The sequence below is a fragment of the Pseudorasbora parva genome, chromosome 22 (assembly GCF_024679245.1).
Source record: "Pseudorasbora parva isolate DD20220531a chromosome 22, ASM2467924v1, whole genome shotgun sequence".
Taxonomy (NCBI): Eukaryota; Metazoa; Chordata; class Actinopteri; order Cypriniformes; family Gobionidae; genus Pseudorasbora; species Pseudorasbora parva.
The window spans coordinates 34,015,088-34,029,950 of NC_090193.1; positions in this window are offsets into that span (position 1 = coordinate 34,015,088).

A 14,863-nucleotide genomic window follows, 5' to 3' on the forward strand; every position below is an offset into this window, starting at 1 on the left:
AAAAAAGTACTTAGCAGTACTTTTGTATTGCTAAAATATGTTAGACAGAGCTAAAAGCATCTTCAAGTCATCTGTAGAGCTCAGTGATGTAGGTTCAGGGTAATTCAGTAATAGATTTAAAGCATCAAACATATTAAATCTAAATTCTAGTTTTTATACTTAAAAAACAACAACAACAAAAAACAGCTTGCAATATAAACATGCACACGAGTTCTAACAATAAAGTTGCATTTTAACTGCAGTATGTTATATTATTTTACATTTTAGCATAGTGCCCATCTTGTTTAGTTTGTATTATGTTTGATTAGTGAACATGAACCGAACTTTGCACGTTTTTATATGCATCAAGGAACAAAGTGAATCACATTATTAATTTGATGAGATCGTCTATTAGTCTCTCTTATTATAAGTCTAAAGTTATTTTTGGCATATTGAGTCACCATGAAATCAAAACTTAGTAATATGTAATTAATTTATGTAATTACATTTTTGATTACACTGTTGACACTTTCCTTACTCCTAACCCTAACCTTAAACTCACCCATAGCATCATATCCATAACCATACCCATATACACAGTAGTATCAGCAAAAGTGTTCTGTAAGTACATAATAGTTAAAGTGTTAGTTGACCCAAAAATGAAAATTAGCCCATGATTTACTCATCCTTGGTTTATATGACATTCTTCTTTTTAATTATAGTTATATTAAAAAATATCCTGGCTCTTCCAAGCTTTAAAATGGCAGCGAATGGCTGTTTCTGTTTTGAAGTCCATGAAAATGCATCTGTCCATCATAACATGGCCCATCCATAGGCTCACTTCCGCATTTGTCACTGTAACTTACACTACACCTGTGTACTACGTCAGTGGTTCCCAACCTTTTGTCCATGAACTTCTAAGTGGGAGAACTTGCAAAATAGCAGGGTGTTCAAACGCTTATTTTCCTCACTGTGTTTTATTATACGTGTGTGCGTGACAGTCGTCCGTGATGGGCTGCCGTCTTTACTTTCAGTCTTGAGACGCTCGCTCCTCCCACATGTCTTGCTCGACTACCTCGCTACAGTAACATATTAGTCCACTGCAAGCAAGTTTGCAGAATCCAAATGCAGTTTATTCAAAACTCCAAACATAAAACAAAGACTTGGCTTGGCAAAACAAGAAACAAGGCATGGCTAACAATGCATTAATGCATAAAATTTAATTCTGTGAACTTACCCTCATGTCGTTCCAAACCCGTAAGACTCTCATTCTTAAAGCAGTAAATGTATTTTTTGTGTGCAAACAAAGCACTCATGATGCGTCATAAAACTGAGGTTAAACCACTGGAGTCACATGGATTACATTAATGATGTCTTTACTGCCGTTCTGAACCTCGGATGTGTACTGTCAATGGAGAGACAGAAAGTGCTCAGATTTCATCAAAATGATCTTCATTTGTGTTCCAAAGATGAAAGTCTTTTCACCTTTTAGGGGGTCCATGAGGTTCTGGGTTCTAATACACCTCATTATTCATTTTTTATTCTCATTAAAACCAAAGATTGTCAGTGATTGTGTATCAAGAGCAGTATTTGGGTGCATTTCTTTGCCAGAAAAGTGGCTATAAGCACTCAGCATTTCAAAAACACCATTCCAGCGCCAGATCCCGTCTTATTTAACACAAACAAACAAATTGCTAATCAGTCGGAAATGTTTCTTTTGTAGATAAGTCCTGCTGCAAGATATTTCAAAAGTGGTGGGGACAATATTAACGCTGGCAAAAAGGGCTGGGGACATGTCCGACCAGAAACTTAAACCTATGTATGTGGCCCAGAACTGCCTTCTGTTACGGTCAATATATGTGAAACGTGTGGTCTCATGATGTAGGCACATCTTCAGTTTTGACTGCACACACACATTAAATAGTTTCCTGTGGTCTCTGATGTGTTACTTCCTAATTCACCTATTGTGTGAGTCTCGTCTCGTCTCTTTTCTTACTCTCACTGTAATGGAGTTGTTCATCTTCATTGCTTTTCAGCTCCTTATGGAGGTTCAGTCTTACAGTAAGTGAACTCTAATTTTGATTAAATACTGTGTGTCCAGATTTGTAGTGAAAAAATGTTTGTCTAAAATATTTCAGCCTGTGTGCTCAATACATTTGTGGTTAGTAGAACACAGTAAACCCCTGAACCTACAATCTTAAATAAGCTTTACTTTAGCTAGGCTGTCATGAAAGTGCATCAAACTGATTGCAGTAACCGGATTAATCTATTAATTCTTCTTTTTGGTCATATAAACACCTTATTTGGAACATCCACTTTACAAGAGAAGACATCTGCACATGGTCATTTGAAGGTTTTTTGGAGATACTGTATAGGCTGACGAAAGCTATCAGGGAAATGCATTTTTAAAGTGCATATGAGAGACTTTTGCCAAAAGAAATGGACTTTATCAAGTTAATGTTGTTTTATGTCTATGCGTTGTTTTTAATATGTTTTAAGCCAAATCACTTGCAAATTCATCAGTCAATGCCAGGGCTGGACTGGTGATCTGGCATACCGGGCATTGTCCCGGTGGGCCAACGCACTTTGGGGCCGATAGGTTATTTTTTTATAAAAAAAATTTGCCACTAACTGGCCCATCATGCAGCGACCGCGGCCCATTGGTTTGTCTTCTGAATTGACAGGCCAAAGCAAGAGCGACCTCCCCTCCATATTAGGCGTTTTTTTCTACTATTTTAGAAAAAAAAAAATTGATTTGAGCGCATGGAACTGCAAAAGGCGAATATCTGCAGAGCTCAGCCCCGCTGACGAACGTGTTTATGCTGCTCTATGAACAGCACTTTAAATTCAAATTGTGTTTTATACAATCGTGTGATATGAGAACATTAAAGGATCTGTGGTGAAATTAGCTGAAAACCGCAAGCTTATTTACATGATGAGGTAAAGTGGAAAACGGCAATACACACAACTACAAACATTTCACTTTAGCACAACCACAATTTAACTTGCAGCTACCAACAGCGAATAAATATGTTTTGAAAGAAACATATTTATTAAAAATGTTGCTATTATTACTTATATTAATATTGCAGAATACAAATCACTTTTATAGAGGCTGTTTTCGTATTTTCTATAGGTGTTTACAATATCTTTAAAATTACAAATATAGTTTATTATATATGTTTTATATATTTTAGAAACGTATAGCCATGGTAATGAAGAGCGTGGTTTTACCTGTGACTACCATGATCTTACAGTTAAATGAAACTGGCCTACAGTTAAACTACAGTCAATAAAACAGCTTTAAAGCCAGGATCCCATGAATTAAGGACAAAGCTTTTTTCTCTCTCTTTAAATGTTTTATGAACTTTTTTAAATAGATCTATTGAAATTAACTAAATGTTATTTGAATGAGAACCTAATAAAAGATAGATATCAGTGTCTTACATAAATTAGGTGTTAACTCTTGAAAAATATAATTATTTTCAAAGGGGTAGTTCAACCCAAAAATGTAATCTTTTATTCACCCTAATGTCATTCCAAACCTAAATTAATTTATTTCTGTGTAACATAAAATAAAATAATTTGAGTTTGAATTTTTGTTCTTTTGTTCAAAGAATATTCAAATGGTAGCCTAACCAAAATGGCTTCTTTGCAAACATTCTTCAAAATATCTTCTTTTGTGTTTTACGGAAGTCACGCAGGTTTGGAAGGACACGAGAGTGAGTAAATGATCACAGCATTTAAAAACAGTACATTTACTTTACTGCATCCTAGCTCAAAATCATCAGTGCTTTACTGTCAAGTGCATTTCTGTGTGACAAAAATGTAAGTAAATTCCATAATATCTATCATTATTTGTCCCGTTCTTATTTATTTACTCAAATTGTCAAATTTACTCAAACAGTGGTCCTTACAACTGCAGTGAGTTAACGAAAGACAGTTTCAAAAACAAGCTTTGAAACAGAGCCTGCATGTTTCCTACTGTCACAAACAGGTAATGAAGCATGTCAAAGTGCAGGGCTAGGCTTTCCTTTTCATGCATGCTCAGCATTTTAACACAGTGAGCACAAAATTGCCTTTAAAGAAACACGGTTACCTGTGCGTGTACTGGGGTAAAAGGTTTGATTTTATTCTAAACCAATAAATGGCAGAAAAACATGGCGTAAATTCTGATCTTGTATGCCATCGTGGATAGCTGTGCAAAGCTGTTTATGTGTTAATTTTATGTTTGATGTAACAAATGTGAATCGATAAAGTTGTATATATTTTGGAACAAAGGTCTTTAAAGGGTCAGTTCACCCAAAAATGAAATTGATGTCATTAATGACTCACCCTAATGTCGTTCCACACCCGTAAGACCTCCGTTCATCTTCAGAACAGTTTAAGATATTTTATATTTAGTCAGAGAGTGTATAAGTGTATGCACACTATACTGTCCATGTCCAGAAAGGGAATAAAAACATCATCAAAGTAGTCCATATGTGACATCAGTTAGTTCATTAGAATCTCTTGAAGCATCAAAAATACATTTTGGTCCAAAAATAACAAAAACTACGACTTTATTCAGCATTGTCTTCTCTTCCGCGTTTGTTTTCAATCCTCAAATAAAGATTCAAACGGTCATGAATCAGTAGATTGAATCATGATTCGGATCACCAATGTCACGTGATTTCAGCAGTTTGCCAGTTTGACACGCGATCCGAATCATGATTCAATCTGCTGATTCATAAACGTTTGAATCTTTATCTGAAGATTGAAAACAAACGCGGAAGAGAAGACAATGCTGAATAAAGTCGTAGTTTTTGTTATTTTTGGACCAAAATGTATTTTTGATGCTTCAAGAGATTCTAATGAACTAACTGATGTCACATATGGACTACTTTGATGATGTTTTTATTCCCTTTCTGGACATGGACAGTATAGTGTGCATACACTTAGATACGCTCTCTGACTAAATATAAAATATCTTAAACTGTGTTCTGAAGATGAACGGAGGTCTTACGGGTGAGGAAAGACATTAGGGCGAGTCATTAATGACATCCATTGCATTTTTAGGTGAACTAACCCTTTAAGGTAAGGTCATTTAAGCAAAAGATTTGCAATAATGGTAGAATATGTAAAAGTATGATATTTGGGGTAAAAGGTGCCCCTGCTGTTGAGGCTAAAGTCCCAATAATTAACATGATTATTAACAGCTGGATGACCACTGTTTACATGACATGATCAGATGGTAAATATCACATATTAAGAATACCATCATATTTAAAAAATATGATATTAATCATATATAATAAAATATAAATAATTGTTACTACTTTAAAACTATATTAGATTTCCTTCAATGCTTTCAGAATCTTTACAGTATATTTATTGAACAAAACGGAATTATTTTATCTAAATAAAATAAACTATTAAAAACATATTTTAGCTAAAGTATTGTTTCAATTCTGTATGCATTTTGCCCCATGCTGGTTTCCCCCATGTGTAGATGAGTCGTCATTTTTTTAGACAGAAAAACCTCATCGCATTCTGTCCAAAAATATGTTAATAACTAGTAATTTTTACATATGGAAATTAATTTTTACAATGGAAATTAATCAACTAAAAACATACTTAAGCTGGACAGTGGCTTTCTTCTAGAGCTGCTGTACAGCCAAAAAATTCTTTGTTGCATTAAATTCTTGTTATCACCGTAAAACTGCTTTGAAACAATTTGTAGGCTATTGTAAAAAGCGCTATCCACAACTTTCCCGAACTCTGACCTTTTCCATGATCGCTATGGCAACATAGAACACGCCGGTAACGAACTTCCGGTTTACGTTAGTCTGTACTGTTATCAGCTAAACGTTTGGTTGTATTATGAGGATTCAGGAGTAGACTTTTACAACACCGCTTCAGGCAAAATGATCACATGTCCCAGATGGTCGCATGGATCTGACTATCTTACAAGAACTTACTAATATCTGTAGCACTAAGCGATTCACCCGAGTTATGCGGTGCACACATTTTGCCACTGTGTGGTAGGCTTGGCTGTTCCTATGATCCACGCAAGATTTACCTTCCGTCCATGCGCCTGTAAATCGATTTTATTTTATTATAAATAAAGGTTTATTTGTTTCTAGTTATTTATTTTGTTAGATATTTCCACTTTGCGGGAGTCCCGCAAAATATTTTTTTTTCCCGTGACACGCAGACAATAATATCTTGCCACTCGCATCCGCATTCACCATCAAATATTATCCCGCGCCGCACTCGGTTGTGCTGGGTCCCGCAGGGGTGCAGTTCTCTATTTAACGTTAGGTTTTTAGAGCGGTCTTGCTACACAATAAATCTGTAAATTATTGAAAACAATAAACGTACCCCTTGAAAAAATTATACAGTTGTAGGCCTACTGCAGTATTTTAAATAGGTTTAACTAATATATTATATAAACTCAATAATTAAATTTACAGCAATGAAATGTTAATTTTTATTACAATGCACTTAAATGAATTGAAGTTCATGCATCTATATTCATGTTGATTAAAAAAAAAGTCTACTGACAATGTCTGACATGATTTCAACAATTACAAATATTAAAATATAAATATTACTTCTACATCACAATTCTTAAGTTTATTTTATGCTCATTGGGCATTGAATGGGTGCGTATGGTGCTAGGCAACATGTCAAACGGGTCCGTTTATGTTGCATGGTTTATGGAAGCAAGTAGGTTTCGGAGGTGAGACCCAGGCACTCAGCGCTCATCAACTCCAGCGAGAGCAGCCTTAACTCGGCTCGTCCTTCTGACGACTACCGCTGCCTGGCAGAAGCCCCTCCAATGATGCAAATTCGTGTCTGTTGTGTAGTGAATGAAGCGAATGGATTCAAAATGTTCACGCAACCATGTTCGCGCGAATAGTGCTATTTATTCTCGTCACTCGCGTCTGGTGTGAACGGTGTGAACGCAGCATAACTGTAATGTGTGCTAAACCGGAACTGAGATACCGTCAACCGGAAGTATCGAGTGTCATGGCGACGCCCACTAAGACTCGCAGGAAAGTTGTGGATATAAATGGAGGTGACTTGACTTGTGTGGGGTAAAAGGCCCACCTTGCCACTCCTTACATTTATACGATTTTAAAACAAAATCAAAGAAGTCAGGAAAGCTATATGTACATGTGGTGAATGGAATACCTACCGCTGGACGAGACATCTGTAAAACAAGATATGATAAAATTCTACCCAAAAATAAAAGATGCAATTCCAGATATTCATAGTTTTAGGGACACACTTATAGGAATGCCCACCTGGAGGGCAAAACAGGGCTTTTCTCCATTGCCTGCCATTCATTTTTACCAGGTTTGTAGTAAGTATTAATGCAGTAAGACAGTGATATTAAAATAGCAAATTCAATGTAAACCTTTTTGATGATGCATATTTTATACAGGAAAGCAGATGAACACAAAATATTAGTGAAAGACAAGGTTTCTCATTAAGCATTTTTTCCCTATTAAAACCGATTATAAACAAAACGTTTTGCGTTCATATTATTGGTTCATCTTCTCATCATCAAAAAAATGTGTAAACTGAATTTGATCTTTTAATATCACTGTTTTAGTACAGTACGGCACTTTAAGGGTGGGTTGCACTAATAAGGATTCTTTAGTCTGGCGGCGGTTCACCCTCCGCCTGCTTGATCTGCTCTATAATTCTAACGGTTTTACTGCGTAATTAATCTGTTTAAAATTAAAGGGGTGATGCATTGAGAAATCTACTTTCCTTTGAGTTTTGATATATAAAAGGTGATGATAATAAGATTATCCAGTTTCAGAGCTGAAAGTTTCAGAGCTGAAAACTTCCTATTTAGTCAAAGAAAAGCTTTTATAGACACCTAAGCTTTATTTTTACGTCATAGCGCTACGAAACACATCTCTACTAAACGTGTAATTCAGTAGCCCCGCCCACCGACTCATGAGGCTGTTTGGTTGATCACTAGCCAGCAGCAATAAACATGTGGAAGAAGATAGGAAGATATTGTTGAAGAACACAGTCAAAGGATAAGCTTCCTTTGGATCATAATATTAGGAATGTGATACTTCATTTATTTTTAAAGGGGGGGTGAAATGCTGTTTCATGCATACTGAGCTTTTTACACCTTTAAAGACTTGGATTCCCATCCTAAACATAGACAAAGTTTCAAAAACTAATGTTGGACGTTTGATGGAGTATTTCTGTGTTAAAAATACTCCTTCCGGTTTCTCACAAGTTTCGGCGAGTTTTTTTCGAGTATGGGTCTACTTGACGTTAAATAGAGCGGAAGGTCCTTGTATGGGCCGTACGGGCTCTTCTCCCGGTAGGGTGCGCGCGCGCGTAACTAGAGGGAGAGAGAGGAAATGCACGCTGTAAACAGTCTCTCAGGTGCAGATCCAGTCGTCCGTGAACACTTATGTCGCGCCGCGCTCCACTTTATTCCTATGGGTGACGTCGAGCGACTTCAACTCTTCAGCACAGCATTCCGGGAAGGCAGCGCTGCATTTGAACCGATTTGAACGCAGAAATGACGGGAAGCTTCAAGGCATCGCTTCAGTCGCGTCGCAAAGTGGATTTCCACGGTCACTGCTGTCACAGGACTTCACCAAATCATACCAAAGAAGTGTGTTTTTGACAGAGCGGTCCTGCTTTGGAAGATGCCGGTGAGTAAATCAACTTCAAATGTCTCTGCTATTGGCTACCGTCGCATGAGCAAACATCAGTAAACGATACGATCGCGTGCTTCGTCATTCAAATGCGCTAACGGTTACTCCATTGTTGTTCTGTATAACACTAGTCTGACTCTGACGTGCAAAACCGTTTTGCTTGCTACCTCTAAGGTCTAGTCACATACAATAGTCCATAAACCGAATCATGTCCTCATAAACTGCACACAAAGGCCCCTAAATACAGTACATACCACAGAGACGGACATCCTGATGTTGCCGTTTCTCCTGTTCAATTTATTTCAGCCTCAGATTTGATTGTGGATCATTATCTGTATTAGCTGAGATAGATGGGTTTCTCCACGCTTGAGGACGTCATCGCTTTGCGCGCTTGTCATTCTTTAGCTCCGCCCACACGATACGCCTCCAGGCGCTCGTTTTTTTCCGGAAAGACTCGGTACAGCCCATATTTCTTTTATAAATATGATAAAACTAAAGACTTTTCGGAGATATGAAGGATGCAATACTATTCTATAGGTACTCAAGATTGACATGAGATTGACTGAAACTGAGTGTTTCACCCCCCCTTTAATGAAGTTCCAGCTCACGTGGGGAAGAACGGTTGTGTGTTTCACTGCGGAATCGTTTGTAAACAAGCCTCAAGTGCTGGATTGGCAGACACAATGTTGTGCTTTCAATATTGGATCCGACAGGAGTGGTTGGTGCAATAAACTTATGTGAGTAAAACGTCTTTTTTTATATGTAATAGTAGTCCTGGGGCTGTACCAGACCAAAGCATACGCCCGTCGGCAGAAAATCTTTCTTGAGCTGGGCGTGCAGCCATGCTCGTGTGTTTGTGTGAGAAAGCACGGTTCGCGCTTATAATATTATAATATCAACTGATCGTGCGGGTGCGGGCCATGTAATACAATCGCGGGTGGCTGAGAAATAAATCATTGTGTTTGTTTGATAAAGACAAGTTGCAGTTGGCCCTTTCAGAATAATCTCTCTCTCATGTGAACTGAACTGACAGGGGCTAGATATGACAGCGGAGCTGATGCTCATTAAATATGCAAATCTTATCCAATCCTAGCCATGGGCGTTTAGTTCCAAGTCTCCAGTGCAACACGCCTATCAAAACCAGCGTTCAGGAGAGAGCCTCAAAACCAGTGTAGAAAATAGCCTATTACTTATTAGTTGTGTTTTTGAATGTAAAAATCACCAGAACGTCATTAGTTGACCTCACACAACAGTATAAAAAAATTTAAAAAGCAAGTTCATGACACCTTTAAGTGGTGCAACAACTTGATTTAAAATAAAACCCATATAAACAAATCTTAGATTAGTGTTAAAGGAACACACCGACTTTTAGTGACTTTAAGCTTATTCACCGTATCTGCGCTTTCATAATCGCACACAAGCTAAATCGCGATTCGATTTCAATTAATCGTGCAGCCCTATATATGGCTGAATTAAACCAATTTTTCCACTTCTCATTGTGCAACATTTACTACAGCAGACTGAGTGGATCAGAGTCTGAGTTGGTGTGAGTGAGTGGAGGCGGGACTAATTTGCATAGTCATAGCTCCACATATACTAAAAAATGCTTAAATATGTTGTTTTTTGTTTTGATTATATAAGTTTTAAGGGATAGAATTATTGACTGCAGGGGTACTGCAAAAACATAGACGATGGTTGGAAAATAATTGCATGGGAAAGTGATCAATAAGATGTAATGTGATTGATCTGTTTCGGTTGTTTCAGAAGTTCCTGCTGTAAGAGTGTCTCCAGATGTCCTAAGTGAGTCCAGCTCAGTGAAGATGATCTGTGAGACGCCAGCAGATGTTACAGTGAAACAGTGTCATTTCTACATCAACAGTGAACAGAGTCATTTCTACATCAACAGTGAACAGAAGAATATAAAGGTCAGTCAGTCATGTGAGCTCGATCTCACTGGTGCTGAAGTGCTCAGATGGGCAGCTGTAAAATCACCTGCATCTGTCGACATTAACTGCTTCTACACAACACAAGAGCTCGGGATTAATAAACCATCATCTCATTCTCCTGCTGCCACAGTGATGGTTCTAGGTGAGAGATTTCACTTCTGCATTAGAAACTGTTATAACTTTTTTTATTTATTTTTTTACTAATTATGGATTATTTGACTTAAACAGGTTCACTTCAGAAACCCTTCATCAGTGTTAGTGATGCTAACTCGGTCAGCATAGCCTGTGAAATACCACTTTCAGTCAGAGCTGATTTCATCTGTAGATTCTACACTGAGGATGGTCTTCTGCACAGAAGTGTCTCTCAGAGGAGACGGTCTGGAGAACATAACTGTATGTTTTATTCAAATCATAGTGAACTCTTCACACAGTCAGTGAACAGCAGACAGCTGAGCTGTGATTATTCACTCAACACTGAACCTGAGATCAGATCACCACGCAGTGACACACACACCAGAGGTGAGGACTTTTACTGTAATAATAATGTAACATATGAGCACTTTTAATCAGAGACACAGTTCTGTAGAATTCTTAAACGCGACATTGGATGCCTCTTTTACAAGATGTAAAGTAAGTCTCTATTAACATGATAATGTACGTGTTTGTGTTTTAGTTTTAGCTCAAAATACCCCACAGATAATTTTTTATAGCATGTTAAAATTGCCATGGCAGAGCTTGAGCTCTTGAAGCTCTGCCATCTGGCAACAAAACAGAGCAATCTCACGCACCAAAAATGTCAGCAACTGTCAGTACCTGAATACAGTATACACTGCATGGTAGAAGCCTGTTGTAGCAGACCCCATCCGAATGATGACCAAAACTATACTGATTAGTTTCATGAAGTGCATTGTACACAAAAGATGAAGCATTTGTTTTCATTTAAGAAAATCACAGCAAGCGCTGAATAAAACAATACAAGAAATGTGCATTAGTCTTATAAACCCTCGCTCACTTGACTCGCCCCCTTGCTTACAAGACATTCTTGTCTCTACTTGCTACAGCTGCTCTGGCCTGGAAAAAATGGCGGACAGTGTCCAAATCCCTCAGGGCAAGGTGACAGGGTCTACGCTAATATAGCAGAGTCCACAGCAGTTGTGGGTGGTCTTAATCAAATAACTTGCTACCTATGTATTAACCGGCTGCAAATTGAAACAGCTTTCTAGATTACACAGTTTCAGACTAAGACAACCTGTGGCAACTCATAATGTAAAAAGTATTACAATATTATTGTAATAAAATGTACATAATGTAATAATTTCCTTAAAACGTAATAAAATCTTGAGCTCAAAGTGTAATAATTTTTACATTATGATAAATTTATTACACGTAATATTTTCATTATTGTAGCTTTTAAAACATAAAATAATTACACTCTAAAAAATGCTGGGTTGTTTTAACCCAATGTTGGGTCAAATATGGACTAACCCAGCGATTGGGTTGTTTTGACCCAGCGATTGGGTTGTTTTAATCCTGCGGTTGGGTTAAATATTTGCTCAAGACAACCCAATCGCTGGGTTAAAACAACCCAACTGCTGGGTTAGTCCATATTTGACCCAACATTGGGTTGTTTTTTATTCAGAATTTTTTAGAGTGTAGTAAGTCTTAAACTACCTGCAAAATGCATTCAGATTAAATATTCATGAAATTTATACCATTATTATTAAAAATTATTCCTTTATAGTACATTTAAGAATCTTAAAAATTTTAAAGTCTTAACTTGCCCTCAAAATTCACCATATTACTGAAACTAATATACTACTACTACTACTACTACTAGTAGTAGTAGTAGTAGTAAAAGTTAAAAAAAGAAAAGAAAAAAAATGCACAAAACCCAACAGTTTTAGCAGGGGTGTGACTGTGTTGTGCTTAGGCATGTGCCGATATCATTTTTTCATGTTGCGATTAATTGATGAAGTTTTATCACGATATAAGATATTATCACGATATTGAAATAAGTTGCAAAAAAAAGTGTTGCCATAGCATAACAGCTTTAAGAACTATTTTAGTATAACTGAATGTTTAAATACAATAATGCACCAAAAATATATACAGCTCTGGAAAAATAATTAAGAGACCCCTCTTGAGAAATCAATGTTATGTGGTCTCTTGATATTTTTCAGAGCTGTAAAAGTACAATTTTCAAACAGATTAAATTGCGAAAGAATTAGGCTATAAAGAACAACAGTTAGGCTTACAAATTACAATAAGGTCTCATTATTTAATGCATTAACTAAGATTGAGCAATAGCTACATTTGGTACAGAAAGTATAATGTTTTTGGTAATGTTAGTTAAGAAATACTGATCATTGTTAGTTTTATCTTAGGTCCATTAAAAAGGTTATTTTGATTTTAATGTTATTAAACAGTAACTACGAAATTAACATAGAATGATTAATTCTTTATGAAAGTATTTTTCATTGTCAGTTTGGTAATAATGAATTAAGTTAACATGTTAACTAATGAAGTCGTATCTCAAAGTTATACTGAACAATAACAAATAATCAGAACAGTTCTAATTATTAGGGCATGTCCAGATTAAAACATAAAAATGTTTAAGTTTGAAAATAAATAGCCTATTAAGTCTTTAAGTATTAAGTATTTGGTGCTGTGATGAACAACATTGAGATTACAAAAACGAATGGCTGATTTGGTTTCCGGGGTAACCACTGCATTCTGCAGTTCATCAGCGCCTTCTGCTGTCACTGAGCGGCACTTCAGCAGCGCGTCTCCTTCACCGGTTCAGTCATGTGCGCACATTGGGCTTGTTTATATCTGAGTGCGTGTCCCTTTGACGCAGAATACAGCGGTGTTGAGCATTTACACGGTTGATGGGCAAAGTATTCTTGAGTGCATTATAAAAAAATAATAAATTGTTAATAAATTATTATTTACGATATTTTAAAGTGCCCACGATAACAATATCGTGCATATTCATTATCGTGATAAATCGCATTATCGAAAATCGGCACACGTCTAGTTGTGCTGTATTTTTCAACTCACCAACCCACAAACATTCTTGAATATGTGGTTCACTGGGACTCTCCACAGGTGTAATAATTTTTAAACTGTACAAACCACCTTCTATCCACCCCTAAACCTACCCATCATACAGTACAACACGCGTTTGTTCTTTTAAGCCATTTTGTTTACAAGGACACAGGAATTATCCTCACAAACCATTTACCTATGTCATTATACACATTTATGTGTTTATAAACAACATCCCTGTACGTGCAGCACACACACACACACACACACACACACACACACACACACACACACACACACACACACACACACACACACAAACCTCATTAGTCTATTGATACTGTGTTTTTTATTTTGTTACAACATTTTAACACAGTTTTGGTATTAGCACTGTCATTTAACAGTAAGTATACTAGTATATGTGTAGTAGTAGCAGCAGTATCGGTAATCTGGTGGATTTTATAGGCAGGTTAAGACTTCGATTTTTAAAATGTACTTTAAGGAATACCAATATTAATATTTGTTTACTATAATATATTAATATTGAATACTAATATTTGTAAGTTTTAAAAGCTATTACAATAATGAAAACATGTTTTTGGTGAGTTGATAATTTAATAATTCTCATAATGTAATTTTTATTATTATATTAAGAGCTCAAGATTTATTACATTTTGAGAAAATGATTACATTATGAAAATTGTATTACAATAATAATGTAATACATGTGCAGTTATTACATTATGAGTTGCTACACAGCCCATAACAAACTGTCTGCGTGTTTTCTTTTCAGAATTTCTGAACTGGCAGACAAGATAGAAACCTAACGAAAAATAAAAAAAGTGAAAATGTAATCAAATGTCCCCTTAAGCCAGTATGATTTATATTGTAGGTCAGTGGTTCCCAAACTTTTTGGTTATTTGTATTTTTTAATTTATATAATTATATATATAATATTTTATAATTATACCTTTTATTATTTAACATATCAATAATAAAACGAAATATTAATATATTCAAATTAATTTTAAGTTATCTTGCGGCCGACCCGGAGGATTACTGAGGCCCTCTAGTGGGCCGCGTCCACAGGTTGGGAACCACTGTTGTAGGCCATTAGAGCATTAAAGTTTGATCAATAAAAGAAAAGGTCAGTAAGGTAAAGATACTAGGCATTACATCTAGGGCACTTCTAGACAGATACTATTATAA